Source organism: Petaurus breviceps, unplaced genomic scaffold (assembly GCF_028583685.1).
Source record: "Petaurus breviceps papuanus isolate PSGF00001 unplaced genomic scaffold, PetGlider_PUasm1.0 90822, whole genome shotgun sequence".
Taxonomy (NCBI): domain Eukaryota; kingdom Metazoa; phylum Chordata; class Mammalia; order Diprotodontia; family Petauridae; genus Petaurus; species Petaurus breviceps.
The window spans coordinates 11,705,944-11,721,137 of record NW_027187351.1 but is presented as its reverse complement, the minus strand read 5'-3'; the positions used below and the strand labels follow the sequence as shown (position 1 = coordinate 11,721,137).

General features: G+C 41.3%; 1 pseudogene; it reads right to left on the bottom strand.

Moving 5' to 3' along the window:
• Nucleotides 1-11,263: 11,263 nt before the first annotated feature.
• Nucleotides 11,264-11,383, bottom strand: LOC138148190 (5S ribosomal RNA; annotated as a pseudogene).
• Nucleotides 11,384-15,194: the final 3,811 nt, after the last annotated feature.

Sequence of the window (15,194 nt, the reverse complement as noted above, 5' to 3'; positions counted from 1 at the left end):
GTTTGCCAGATCACTTGATGGTTCCTTTCATGAAACATTTCTCTGTAGCATGCAATACTGTTTGATAGCATTCTACCCTTAGTAGAACTTCCTTCAAAATTGGAATTAACACTCTCAAGCCCTGCTACTGCTTTATGAATTACGTTTATGTAATATTCTTCAATATTGCTATATCTCAAGGAATGGGGAGGCCTGAAGAGAGGCAGAAAGATGGGGAATGGTCAATTTATGGAGCAGTCAGGACCCACACAACATTTATTGATTAAGTTCACCTTCTTACATGGGTGAAGTAAGTGGTGCCCCAAAACAATTATAATAGTAACATCAAAGAGCACTGATCACAGATCATCATAACAGATAGAATAAACAAGCTGTGAAATAGAGACATAATTTGCACACATGCTGTTGGAAAAATGGTACTGACAGACGTGTTCAATGCAGGGTTGCCACAAACTTCAATTAAAAAAAAAACCCACAAAATCTGCTAAGTGCAATAAAATGAGGTATTCCTGTATTATAAGTAAGCCTGTGCTTTTCTCCCTTCAGCCAGGTCAATAGGCCTTCAGCATTTTGGGTTGTAAGAATGTTGCAGTTTAGGGTGCTGGGAATCCCAAAATGAAAGGATATAAGGAGGTCTGCTTCAAAAGAATTCCACCAGTCAAACCTTTCAGTCAAAGTAGTTGGCTAAATTCTAAGTAAATCTGTGCAATTTAATGGGGGAAAGATTGGTACTCATATACAAAAAAAGACAGAGAGAAGATCTAGATGGGATTAAAGAGTGATAAATAGCCATAGGTGGGCCAGGTGCAGACAATGAAAGGAGTTAAATTGTAGGAGAGGCACTGTGAAAGGGCAGTTAAAAGGATTTCTGAGTATCTAGGTGGGATGGGATGGTCCAGAAGCCTCAGGTGAAACACCAGGGACTGGGTTGCTGAAATGTATGGGAAAATTCAGGGTCCAGATCCCATCAAGAGTACCAAAGGAACCAAAGAAAACTTTCCCAGTTTCTCACCTCATCCCATTACTGCAATCACAGGAATTTCTTAAGCCCAACTGCATGGTACCTGAACACTCTGGGGCACCCAATTAACAGGCTAGAATGCAACAAAGATTGACTCATTCAGTCTTGATCAATCTCACTAAATAGGAAGCAGCCTTCTAACATGGCTAGCACATATTAGGCACTTAGTAAACACATATTCACTTTTTAATTTGTCTTTTACACATTATTTTCATGTTTTAGATATTTTCAGTGATAACAATAAGTAGACAAAAAGGTTTTTTGTTGGTCAGTATACAGGGTCCAAACCAAGAGTTAGTTATTTGTCCTTGGCAGATATACATAATTACACAACAAAATGGATAAGGAAGGTGGAGGGTAATGATCTTAAATTATTCTCTTAGCTTTTGTCTCTAATCAACTTCAGTTGCCAGCCAGCTGGGGAGGAACTTGGAAACAAGATGGACTAGTATCCCTGGCCTACTCATAGCTCCAGTGTTTGTTACTGTTGTTATACTGTTTTTTTTGTCAAAGTCCCCAAAGTGCTGAGCACCAGAACCCCATTCTCTAACTGGAAGTTAAAAAGAATTTTCTAATCCTGTCAAAAAATTGCCTGAGACCACAGACTATGAAACAGCAAGGTGCAGAGGCAATTAAAAGAATAGTCTTAATCCTAGCCTGGGGCATTCTGACTAGTGAAAAAATTACAAAAGATCTTAAGGTTTTCAACTTTAAAAGCATTATCACATTATTTTCTACCCTCTCCTCTCTGGGTGAAATCTCAATCATTCTTTTTTTTTCCTTTTTGGAGGGCAATTGGGGTTAAGAGACTTGCCCAAAGTCACATGGCTAGTGTTAAGTGCCTTAGGTAGGATTTGAACTCAGGTCCTCTTGACTCCAGGGCTGGTGCTCTATTCACTGTGCCACCTAGCTGCCCTTCAATCATTCTTTTAAATCTTTCCACTAAAGATTTCTTTCCCCATATACTCAATATTCATAATAGATTTTTTAATACTTAAAAGGTTTACAAAGTGTTTTACATACATTATCTCCTTACAACAACCCTTTGAGATGTTATAAATGTGGTATCCCTTTTTTACAGATGAGGAAGCCAACATTCAGAGAGGTGGCATTTGAACCAGGACATTCCAAATTTCAAGAGCTCTCTCCACTGTATCGGAGTCTCTATTAATCAATTTGAAGAGGTACATCTCATTCTTTCTTAGTTCTAGTTCCACCCACTTTGATACTACAGTTTAAATCTACTTACCTTTTGCCCTAGATCTATAAAATGAGCTGGAAAGGTAAATGGCAAACCATTCCAGTATCTTTGCCAAGAAAACCCCAACTGGAGTCACAAAGAGTCAGAACTCCTGAAGAACAAAAAACCAAAAAATAACTTGTCTGTACATATAAACTCAATGGGCAGGGACAAATTTTGCTTTTTCATTGTTTCCCTAGCACTCGCTACAGTGTCCAGGATCTAGTAAATAATTAATAAATGCTTACTGATTCAATGTTGATTGATTGATTAATTACAACATATGCATTAGGACTCTGCAGATATATTTTAATATTGCTAGCTATTTACATGCTTCCCCTTCCATTAGAATGTGAGCTTCTAGAGGACAGGGAGCATTTTTTGCATTTCCTTGTATCCATATGAGAACACCAAGAAATAAACTACTAAAAATAAAATAAAACAAAACAAAATAAAAATAAAACAACTAAGCAAAGAAAAGAAGAACCAGATCATAGATAGCTAGTATGGTGTAAAAGAAAATCTGGGTTCATATTCAAAGGAAGATAATGAGATAAAAGGAAAAAAAACTACTCCTACCCTAAAGAGTAATGTCAAATAATCATGATAGGCTCTGGGAACCACCTTGGATCTTCCCACTTGATCTGACATTCCCCAGAGGTCAGAAGCCTTCCATTATCAATATGACTGAATCTCTGTTACCCTTAACCTAGCCAAAGCCCTCCACTGTCTGTTATCTCCAGGTAACTTTCAGCTACCTTCCACCCCTTATCCTATCAAAATATCTATGACCAAATCTTTTACCCTTAAACTAGCCTAGCCTGGGTGGCTAGGTGGCACAGTGAATAGAGCGCTGGCCCTGGAGTCAGGAAAACCTGAATTCAGGTCCCACCTCAGACACCTAACACAACAACTGGCCGTCTGACCTTGGGCAAGTCACTTAACCCCAATTGCCCTCAAAAAAAAAAAAAAACTAGCCTAGCCCCCTACTGTCTCTTACCGAAGGACTGCCTCCTATTCAAAAAGGAAAAAGTGCAATGGGGAAACTGAGTAAAGAGGATTTTACCTTCACCTACACAAAGTTGTCCTTCAACTTTCTTAGGCATAGACATACACGTTTAGCAGATCTCAGACCACATTCCTTTTAAATCTCATATAGTACTTCCTGTGAATGACAGATTATTTCCAGATTTTAACTGATTGTAATGTTGTCCTAGAGCTCTTGGGTGATCAAGCTGAGTGAACTTCTTTGAGGATCAGGACAGCCAGGCTAGTCTTAACCTCACCTGAGTCCTTCTCTAGGCTAAGACCAAACATAGGCCCTTAACTTTCTGGACACTTGGAGTTCTAATCCAAGACTTTTACTGTGTTTGACCTGAATCCCAGAAGCTCACCAGTTTCTTGACTTGCCTGATTTGATCCCACTGGGGGAGACTTACTCAGCTTCCAATGGTCTTTGGAAACCTTCGGGTTTATTCAGGTCAGTCTTCAGGGATCCTACTTCTGACACTAACATTGTCAATTGAGAACAGACCCCAAGACCCAAAAAAAGGTCTCAGTAAGAATTTAAGTTAGTTCAGCAGAAGAGGGAGCCAGAAAAGGGTGTGACCCCCTTCCTGAGTTTTTGTGAAATTTACATTACAGTGAGTTTAAACAAGGGTGCCAACATATGATCTACACATGCAGTTTGTTGTCCATATACATATATACACATACATACATATGTGTATACGTATGTGCATGTATATACACACGTATATGTATAAGTAGATAAGTATAAACCTTCAATAAAACTGGGCCAAAGCCAAAACATAAACTATTGGGGAACCCAAAACACAAGCTTTTGGGGGTGGATCCAAAACCTGGGTGAACCCAAAACAAGCACTTTGGCTTCTCTAGAGAATTTCTGAGGTTAGTATGACATGTTATTTTCAGGTTAGACAACTTTCTAACCACATCAAGCTAGATACAAACAATATTAACAAATAATATTTTTCCCATATTAAATACCTTTTAATACACTTGTCCCATATTTAAATGTTTTTTGTTAGTCAGAGTGGAAGAGGACAGAGTGCTAAAAAAAAAAAATGAATGCAAAAAGGGGCTAGGCAGACAACAGCAACTTGGCCAGTGAGGAGGTGCAATTCAGGTCCCAAGTTAGTGTAACTCTAATTGATGGTGATCAGGAGTCTTGGAACCGGGGTCAATAAACATGTTGGGACATGACTAGTTATACAAACTAATGGTCACTATATTCTGTAAGAAAAATAGATGTGGGCAGAACAATTAAGTGGCTTTTTTGTCTTGTTTGAAGCTAGGGGTTAGGGAGCAGAATCCCTGGACAGACCCCCCTAGAGCTGCAGGTAGTGGCTCAGGAATCATGAGCCTTTAATGCAAATGACAAGGGTGGATTGGCAGTTGAACCCATAATAATTGAGTATAAGGATACTGGTAATTGACCAAATGTAAAACAATACTCCCTCTCCAAAGATCAAATTGAAGGTATTAAACTGGTTATTCAAGACCTAGAAAACAAAGGCATTATTAAGAAAGAGCTCTCACCCTGTAATATCCCTTTCTTGCCAATAAGAAAAGAAATACAAAGAGTTGAACATTTCCTGCAATTAACAACTTTATTATTTCCCTAATAGCTATTATTCCTGACCCTGTCACTATAGTAGCTATTCCTGATAATTTTCATTGGTTTACTGTTCTTGATTTATGTTCAACCTTCTTTTCCATCCATTTAGATAAGCAATCCTAGTTTCTTTTTGCATTTACCTATAGGGGGAAACAATACTCACAGACCAGAGTTCCATAAGGGTTCCAAGACTCCCCAAATTTTTTTTCTTAGATTCTTAAAAAAAACCCCTAGAACTATTTACTCCATCCTATGGTTCCACTATTGTGCAATACATTGATGACATACTATAGCTTCAGAAACTAGAGAATCCAACCTTCTGGATTCACTTACTTTACTGACTTTCTTTGTAGAACAGGGCCATAAAGCCTCAAGGTCAAAAATTCTATTTTGTCAACAAGAAATCCAGTATGTCAATCATGTGCTTTCAACCATAGGAAGGAAACTAATTCCCCAAAGGAATGAGACTATAAGGAAACTCTCCAGACCCAAATCCAAGAAAATCTTATGACAGGAACTGGGTCTTTTTGAGCACTGTAGGCAATGCATGCCCTCTTTTGCTGAGCTGGCCAAGATGCTCAACCTTTATGTTCCATAATTAGGCCCCAGATCCCCTCCAGTGGACTCAGGAGAGTATGAATAACTCTAAGACACTAAAATAATTGTTTCCTCCCCCGTGTTGACCAGATCCAACTCTGGCAAACATTTCTATCTATTCTGCCATGAGGTCAATGGCACAGTTAATGCAATTCTTACTCAAAAATTGGGGGAAAGGGCTAGGTGGCACAGTGAATAGAGTACTGGTCCTGGAGTCAGGAGGACCTGAGTTCAGATCTGGCCTCAGACACTTTAGCTGTGTGACCTTGGGCAAGTCACTTAACCCCAATTGCCCTGCCTTCCCCCTCCAAAAAAAAAGGCAAAAAAAGTTGGGGGAAGATTACCAGCCAGTAACTTATTATCCCTCTCAGCTGGGTTTTGTAGTCCCTGGGACGGTTAGCTATTTAAGAGCAGTTGCAGCCATTTTTCTACTGGCTGAAAAAGCTCAAAACTTCACATTGGGACAGGAGACTGTCATAAAAGTTCTCCATGCAGTGGATAGTGTATTACAAATTCATAAGACCCAACATACATCTTTCAGAAAGCAAACCACTTGTGGAAAAACTCTCCTCCCTACTCTAAACCTTAAAATTAAGGAGTGTACTATTTGAAATGCTGCTACCCTTCTTCTCAGGCAGATGATCTAGATGATACAGTGGATAGTGTGCTGGTCATGGAGTCAGGAAGACATGAATTCAAATCTGGCCTCAGGTACTCACTAGCTGTGTGACTCTGGATAAGTCACTTAACCTCTGTTTGTCTTGATCCATTAGAAAAGGAACTGGCAAACCATTTCAGTATCTTTGCCAAGAAAATCCCATATGGCCCCAGCGTCAGGAGACCTGGGATCCGTTCCAGCCTCAGATACTCGGCACCCACACAAAAATAACTGGCCGTGTAACCTTGAGCAAGTTACTTAAATCCAATTGCTTTAAAAAAAAAATCCCATATGGAGTTATGATAGAACAATACTCTCCTCCAACAGAAACTGGATGAAGCCTCTCATAATTGTTTAGAAATTATTGACTTGGACACTAGACATAGGCTTGACCTAGAAGACATCCCTGTAAACAACCCCAACCTGACTCTATGTGAATGGTTCATGTCAAAGGAAGGATAACTAGCCTTGTTGCTTCCTGTGCTATAGTTAATGACTTGGGAGTCATTGACTCTGGAACTGTTTATCTCTCCTTTGCTCAAGAGGCCAAACTTGTCATCCTCTCTTAGGCTGCTAAGGGGGTAGCAGATTTCACTGTAAATATCTATACTGCTAGCAAGTATGCTGTTGGTGTTTGCCATGTTACAGGCCAAATTTGGAAAAACAGGAGATTCTTCATTTCCTCCAGCTCTCCTGTGGCCCATTCGAAACTCATAGCCACCCTATTAGAGGAAATACAACTCCCAGCTAAGATCTCCCTCATTTATTGAAAGATCCACACCAGCTTGTCCAAAAGGGTCTCCCAGGGAAGTGGCCAAATTTGTCATATTGTCTCCACCACTCTCCCCAACCCCAGACAACAAGTCTTTCTCCCAAAATGGCACAATTGTTTCCAGGCTCCCTCACTGATCTCTATCCTATTGTTCCTCGGGAAGAGATGGGAACCTGGAAATAAAGGGGAGAGAGGGTGTAGTGGCAACCACACTGGCATACCCAGGATGGCTGCTAGCTTTCTTAGATCTGCTTTACTAGGAAAGATAGCTGTTTAAGGGACCAACAATCTTCTTAAATTACATTTACTACCTCAGGTGAAAAGTCACCACCCTGAACTTCAGAGAAAATACAAGCAGAGAAATAAAGAGCAGCAGACAGGGCTCTGACTGCTTGAATCAACTATATACTCTACATACATCCCTGAATTGAGAGAGTTTTTACATCTGAGCAGCTGGGGAGCTCTGAACATGTGGCCACTCAGAATCTTGACCAGGGAATCATAAGATACTTCTCATAAGCAAGCCCCCAAAGCAAAATACCCACTCAGAGTATACATACACTTCTCAGAGCCAAAAGGCAATACCACCCTTGTGACTCAGTGCCTAATTAGAAATTAGCAAAAGGTGTGAAAGTCTTCCAATAAGCAAACCTCCCCTAGGCAAGCTCCCTTAATGGGCTCCATTTGAGACCTATTAATGGGTGGGGAAGATCTTTAAATCCTATTAACATTATAGAGGGGGACAATAGCAGACTTAGCAGGCTTATAGAGAGACTGCTGAAGCAGACTGTTTAATAGGCTGTTGAATACTCAGCAATTCACATCACCTTAACCACCTTAATAAAAGCAGACTCCTAAAGCTCACAGAAAAATACCACATAGTTGGCAAGGACCAACCAAATGAAGTCATATTAACTAAATGCATCATCTGCAAACAATATGGAAAGACCTCAAAGGTGAGTACATGAAGAACAACCGAATCCTTGCTCCCTGGGACCTAGTGGCAGATGGACTATACAGAACTTTCAACAACTGAAGGTAAGCAATACTGCCTTGTATTTGTTTGTATGATGTTAGGATGGCCAGAGATTTTCCTCTCTGCCTAAGTAAGGCACTTCTAAACTACATAGTACCTACTTTTGGAATTCCTGACCACCTGGAATCTGACCAAGGGGTCACTTCACTGTTCAAGTAGTGAAACAACTGATAAATGCCTTAGGGGTCCAGATGCACTGTCATACCTCTTATCCTAAATCTTCTACAAAGAATGAATCCCACCACCCTTAAGAGAATCCTGGGAAAGACTGGTAGTTCAACCTCTTTCAACTAGGTTAAGGCTCTGCCAACACTTAGAAGTAAGACTACCTATACACGTTTTGGGCTAACGTTTGACAGAAAAATGCCACTAACCATCCCTTCCCAGACACAGAAGAGAGCTCCTCAATGCAGGAGAAGTTCATCTGCTCCTAGAGCCCATGAGAGAATCAGAAGGGTGTATTGAAAGTTAAAAAAGAGACCTCTCTAAAACTACTGTCTATCCTTTGCCTCCAGGTTTTTGGGTATATGTCAGGGTCTTCAGGAAAAAGGACAATCTGTTCCCAAGCTGGGAAGGACCATTCTAAATGTTACTGATTGCTACCTAAAGGGTGGTTTTGGTAGAGAAACCTGTCTGGATCCATGTCATGCATTCAAAGGAAGCCCCCAAACCTGAGTGAAAATGTGAACATCTCCAAACTGTCAAATTGAAAATATCCACAGCAGGACATAACTGACTCTTCTTCTTTTCCTCCCCTTTTTACTCTTTGTCTAAGTGGTGACATGGCTCCACATTTTGTTTTTACTTCCTTTCATTGCTCTAGGTCTTAAGAGTCATAGTTTCTCCTTTTGGAAATGGGAGCCAGGGAGTTAGGAGCACCCCTGCCTGCTTACCATCTATGAGTCCTTCAAACATAATTTGTCCAGAGAAATGAGTGTCCTCCTGCTGTATTTGTGCCGGGATCCCTATTCATCAGGAGGCTTATCTCAGAGGCCCATGCCTTGGAATTGGTCAGGCTACTGATTTTTCTTCCTGAATGGGGATAAAAGTCATTCCCAAGTCTTGCTGCAAGCTAACTGCACCCTTGAGGTCAACTGTAGGGTTAATGGAATATAAGATCTTCCCTGTCCATTAATGGACCTGTGTGACCACATGTGTTCCCTTTTTCCCTTGGAATAGGAGCCATGTTTCCAGGTCTAAAGGTATATAGGTATTTCAATCACGGATGTCTTGCTGCTTTGAGCTTGGTTGCAGGAAGGCTTTCACACCTTTTGGTACTGAGCCAATTAGACACTGAGTCACCTGGGTTGTGATGCCTTCTGGCTCTGATCCTATTAGTCAAAACTATATATATTCTGGGAGATTGGTGTTTTGCTTTGGAGCTCACTCATGGGAAGAATGTTCACCTGTGGTTTGGCCAGATGAGACTCTGGGTAGCCATTGTTAAGGGGTCCCCCAATTTTGTGAACCCATGTGTTGGTGTTCCCTGGCCTAGTGATATAAATTGTTCTATTACTCTATTTAGACAGTTGGAGCCTTATCTATTGGATTTTTTCTTGGATACTCACTTCTCTACTTATATATCTTTCTCATTATTTAATTGATGTAAGATTATTAAGCCCTTTAAAGCTGTCTTTCCTTTAAAAAAGCAGATCAAGAACCTGTGTTAACAGCCATCCTGTGTGCTGGTGTTATTGATCTTACACCTGCACAGCAGCTGCAAGTATCATTAACAACACATCAATTATACAGTCCTCAATAATAATTCTATTAAGGGAAACCTCCGAAAAAAGCAGCCCCAACCTTGTAGGCTGATAAATAGTTCTATGGTGTTTATTTGCACAAACTATATAAGAAAGAAATGATAACTTTACTTGGTTCACATAAAACAGCACCTGTTTACACTCTCTGACTCTATTCAAACCACCATTCCCTTTCCCAAAGGCTTTGTCAAGTACCCCATGTATGGGGTCTGTTATCCCCTTTGACCAAGGCCCAGACAGAACAGGGAGACAGTCCACAGTGACTCCCTGTGGATCTGTGCCTTGTTGGATTATAAATGATCACCAGCAGGATAATGGGGCTCTTATTGGGTCTCCTACTTCCCCCTTTCCAGGTGCTCCTGCAATTGCCTTCTGTAATGCCCTTGTGGGAGGCCCAAATGCTAGATGTTTCTGAACAGAATGTTTCTGGATGAGTGGAGTTCCCTTATGAGGGGCTGTAACACTTGTTACATTATACAAACAACTTGACACCTTTATCTATGGATTCACTAACAAATCCCTCAGTGCCCTTAAGGTCACCGACTTGGAGCTTTTGAAGATCCAACCGGTTGCCCTCTAGAATCAATAGGTTTTAGATTACTTCCAGATTGGGAAGGGGGAGAGTGCTGTTGTATTGTTATAGGCAGTGAACAGCCACACATAAATCCCAGACAATTCAAAGATTATTAATCAACACATCTCTTCCACCCAGTGGATCCTTATTAAACGGGACCAAATCTTCTTGGAAGGGTCCAGCTGAAGCTGGTTGATCTCTTGGCTTCCAGGGCTAGGTTGGGAAAAACATTTTCTTGCCCTCTTTACAACTTTTGCTCTTTTTGTTTGTCATTATATATAGCTTGCCCCCTTGTCATAGGTGATTGCTACAGAAACAGACCCCTCTATGAGTTGAAACTTTCCCACATAGTTTAGTGAGACTTTCTATTTAAGTCTCAAAAGGGAAAATAATTGTATTTAGCAAAATAATCCAAGTGACTCCATTTTGTAAAGTTTCTCCATCCTGTCCCTAGTCCTCATCTACCTCAGGATCCTATCCCTTGTTATGACCCAACAGATATTGCAGCAAAGTTCTTACTAACAGATGTCACAACTTCTCCCCAAATTATGGAATGTTTTAATTGTGTGCTTGATAACCACGAGATAGCCTGGAGCCACCTGGAAAGTCCCTCACTTCTTTACCCCTGTGTATAAAAGTTCATCCCCTTTACCCCATAATCATAGCTCTGACGAGGGGGTGATAGGTGTTACAGGGGCTCTGATGACCAGAGTCCCTGCAGTGCAGTCTGGAAGGAATTCACAAGGCCCATGTGAGGATTTGAGTCAGGATTGTAAAAGTTTATTGTTACGCTTCACAGTGGGCAGGCGTTCTTAGGGAACCTGCAACCTTAAGTCATAGGTATAGTTTATATAAAGAGTTACAATAGTAAATCAGATGCCAATTATGCTAACTAGGTGAGTAAGGGTGGGATTAGGGAGGAGTTAAGGAGTGGTTAGTGCTCACGAAAAGGGGGAAAAAAAGCCTACAGAACCCGGTATTCCCAGGAGGTCTCCCATCCAAGTACTAACCAGGCCCGACCCTGCGTAGCTTCCAAAGATCAGATGAGTTTGGGTTCGTTCTGGGTGGTATGGCCATAGACACCCAGACCTTCGCTTGGCAGCCCCAAGAGCTGGCACCGGGAGTGCTCACCGGGCTGGTGGCAGCCGGACTGCAAAGCTGGGTCTCTCTCCCCAACGCTTGCTTGTGTCAGACAATGAAAAATGTGCAGTATCATATAAATCTCTGATTGTACCATTTCGCTGGGGATCTATTTTAGCTATATTTTACTGCAGAAAAACAGATGACAATAAACGGTATGTTTTGTTGCCTTGGTTCCTGGGTGCGGCAGCTTTTCTTACTGTCCATCCGAACATCTTGTGTAGCCTTTGTAAGCTTTCTGAAGACTATTATCTTTACTTTGAAGGACAACTAGTATCCAGTTTTAGTGGGACATATATCTAGTGGGACAAAGGTGAGCCAGCTATTATACATTTTACAAAATAGTAGGTTAGATTTATGTTTTGTCTCGATTTAAGAGCATCATTAGTCTTTAGATAAAAGTGGACATTTCAAGTTTAGACTAGAACCTGCCATGTTATATCCAATAAGGAAAAAAAAATTATTCCAGCTCTTTTCAAAAAGTGTAGCTGTGAAACATAGGTAAATTTCTGCAAAAGTTCCTCCAAGAGTACAGCTTAAATTTTTAGGTCCTCAATGGTGGTAATCATCTCTATTACATCTAATAAAACTGTGAACTTAGGATCAACAAATGGAACATCTATTCAGATTTTCTTTTTCTCCAGATTTTCTTTTTCCATGACAAAGACTGTTTTCAATAAATTTAGTACTTAACCTTTGAAAATGATCTTTCATACTTACAGTTAAAACTATGTTTGGTTTACTTAGGTAAAATTTAGGGTATTTTTTTTCTAGTTGACTTTGCAAAAGTCTCTTTTTAGAAAAAGCATTTCCTCTTCTTTTTTGCACCATCTGAAAGAAAAGAGATTCCTCAACATGTGACTTACAGGAACAGGACGCTAGTAAAAAATCACATTCTTCGACTAGCAGTTTGACAGTAGAACCAAAATGTTTTTAGGCTAATAAAATCAATACTTCTAGTTCACTATTAAAACTTATCTTTAATCAGACTTTCACTTATTGAAATGTGCAGTTATGAAGCTTAAGAAATAATTGTTTGTAGTTATTTTCAGATCACTTCATCTCTTATGCTCATGCCACATTTGGTGACATTTAATTATCCCAAGAAATGACATGATTTTCATATCATTTTCTGAGTTTCTGCTGAATTTCATTATTACAGTACATTCCTATGGCCTTACAAGTGGGTGTTTTTTTGTTCTTTTGCAACTGACACTGCTGAAGTAGTTAGTCTTTAATGCGATATATACTTTAAGTATCTGACTAAAAAACAAAACCCTAACGGAAAAAGCTTAGTTTTTCAATAGATTTGCCCTCTCCTTTGTGTGTTTAAGCACATCGTAACTCTGTTCCAAAAGCTTAATGTGAAAAGCTCCTGCAGATAAATGAACTTGTGTGGTTAAATTTGTTTGAATCTAATCATTAACTGTGTACTGATATCGATGATGTGTTCAAAAGGAAAAAAAATGGATTTTATTCCATGTCAACTTTCTTTTTTTACAATGTGTCTAAAATAAAGTCTACATAATTATGAAATACTTTCCATTTCATAAAAAAAAGAAAGAAATGAGGAGCAGACAGACTTCATAATAACCTGAAGAGTTATCAACTGGTGCTGCTCGAGAAAAGCAGAACCAGAAGAACTCTGTTCACGATCACAAACACACCAAACGTTTGACAACTAACTTGGGTAGACTGTGCTCCTCTCAGCAACGCAAGGTTGTGAGACAACTCCAAAAGACTCAGGATGGAAAGAGATGTCCACATCCAGAGAAAGAACTACAGAGTTTGAATGCACATTGAAGTAAACTACCAGCTCTCTTTCATTTTCTTGTTTTGTTGTGTTTCTTCTTTCCCATTGTTTATTCCATGGGTCATAATCTTTCTTTACAACTTGACTAATGTTTAATGTGAAGGTATTTGTAGATCCTATATTTGATCACATGCCACCTTGGGGGGGAGGGGTAGAAGGAGGGAGGGGGAGAAAATTCAAAACTCAAGGGGCTGTGGAATGTTGGAAATCAAATTGTGTTTTTTTTTTTAAAGGAACGTTTAAAAAAAAAAAAGAAAAAAATTCGAGTCCATGAATTCATTCCAGATGACCTCTCTGTTGTACTTCAGTCTCTGAAGGGTCCCTGAACCCCTTAAACCACAGCACAGCCAAGGAGGAGGTTCAGCTTTCTCTGACAAAGAGCAGCTTGTTAGCCCCCAAGGAAATTTATTATTGGGTAGGGCCAAGGTAGTACTTGCTGTCTTTGCTGTATCCCCTGGGTTGGTCTCCTGTGACAGTTTGCAGCTATGGTCTTTGTGTTATACATGTCCCTTCCTCCTCGAATTGCTTTAGGAAATGTCCATTCTCTCTCTCTCTCTCTCTCTCAACTTTTTAAGTTATTTATTTTTAATTTTCTACATTTACTTCCATAACTTCTAAATTTTCTCCCCCTCCCCAAGACAGCGTGCAATCTGATATAGGCTCTACATATACATTCCTATGAAACACCTTTTCAGGTTAGTCACGTTGCATAGAAGAATGACAAGGAATCGGAGAAACCGTGAGAAAGAAAAGAACACAAAACAGAAAATATGACTTTCTGCAGAGAATGAAAGCAGCTTTTGCTCCTGGCCCTGGAAACTCTCCCAGCAGCAAGGAAAGGGGAAAGGCCTGGTACATGTGGTGGTGGTGGTGGTGGTGGTGGTGGTGGTGGTGGTGGTGTGCGGGAAGAATTCGTTCTCAGACAGGGCTGGCCATGGATTCAGAAATCGGAAAGCTCAGGCCAGCTGTCTGACTCACTAGAAATTTTTCACCAAGTGAAGAGTGGTTTCATGATTCACTGGGTGGATGTTAGTTTTCTGCTTTATGCTTAGAGCCCTCCACACCATCCCAAAACAGTAAGATAACCTGGTGTTTGTACTGGGACCTGAGTCCCTTAGGGACAGTGAGGAATGCCGGGGTGAAACACCTTCTTGTCCAGACTCTAGCAGAGGAGGTGTGGAGGAGAGATTCAGAGGGGGAAGGGACAGGAACAAGAGCCCAGAGGGTCTGAGGGAAGCTCTCAGGGATGGGGGGGGGGGGGGGGGGGGGGGCGGTGTCATTGCTGAGACTCTGATTTTCACCAGGCCACTCCACCCTGTCTGGAGTCCAGAAGGGGTCCTTTGTTTTGGAGAGCAGATAGCCTTACTTGGGATATTCTAGCGGGTACTGGGTGTACCTGCCAGGGAGTTCAGTGGGCTGTGGTTCCTTTTGAAGAATGTTTGGGAGGGGACCTGTGGGAGAGCCAAGGGAGTGCGGGAGGCTGTCCTATGGCAGAGGGGGAGCCATATGTCCATCCCCGGGCCGGTCTGGTGCCGCCCCCAACCCCCACCCTGCCTTGTCCTTGTCCTCGTCCTCGCCCATTGGAAGGGAGAAAGGGGTGCTGCCTGTTACCCAGGGTCCCGGGGGCTCAGTTCTGGTTTGGAAAACTGCGCTCCGTTTCTACGGCTCATGGCGAATGCACTTGCACGAGAACTAGAGAGGCCGCGCCTGGACTAACTCTGGAGTCCCCGGTAGCATGGTTTTGACAAACGTCGAGAACTGTAGCACGGATTGCCTGGCTCGAAATCTGGTGTCCGGTAGCCAGGAGCTCTAGGGATGGCAGAGTCTGACTGGCTGATGAGGAGTGAGGTATCCTCTTCCCCTCCCCCGGAAGCGTTTCTGGCTAGGAAGAAAGAGCCCCCTCCTTCAGAGCTTCCCCGTCCCATGGAGGGGGGGGGGG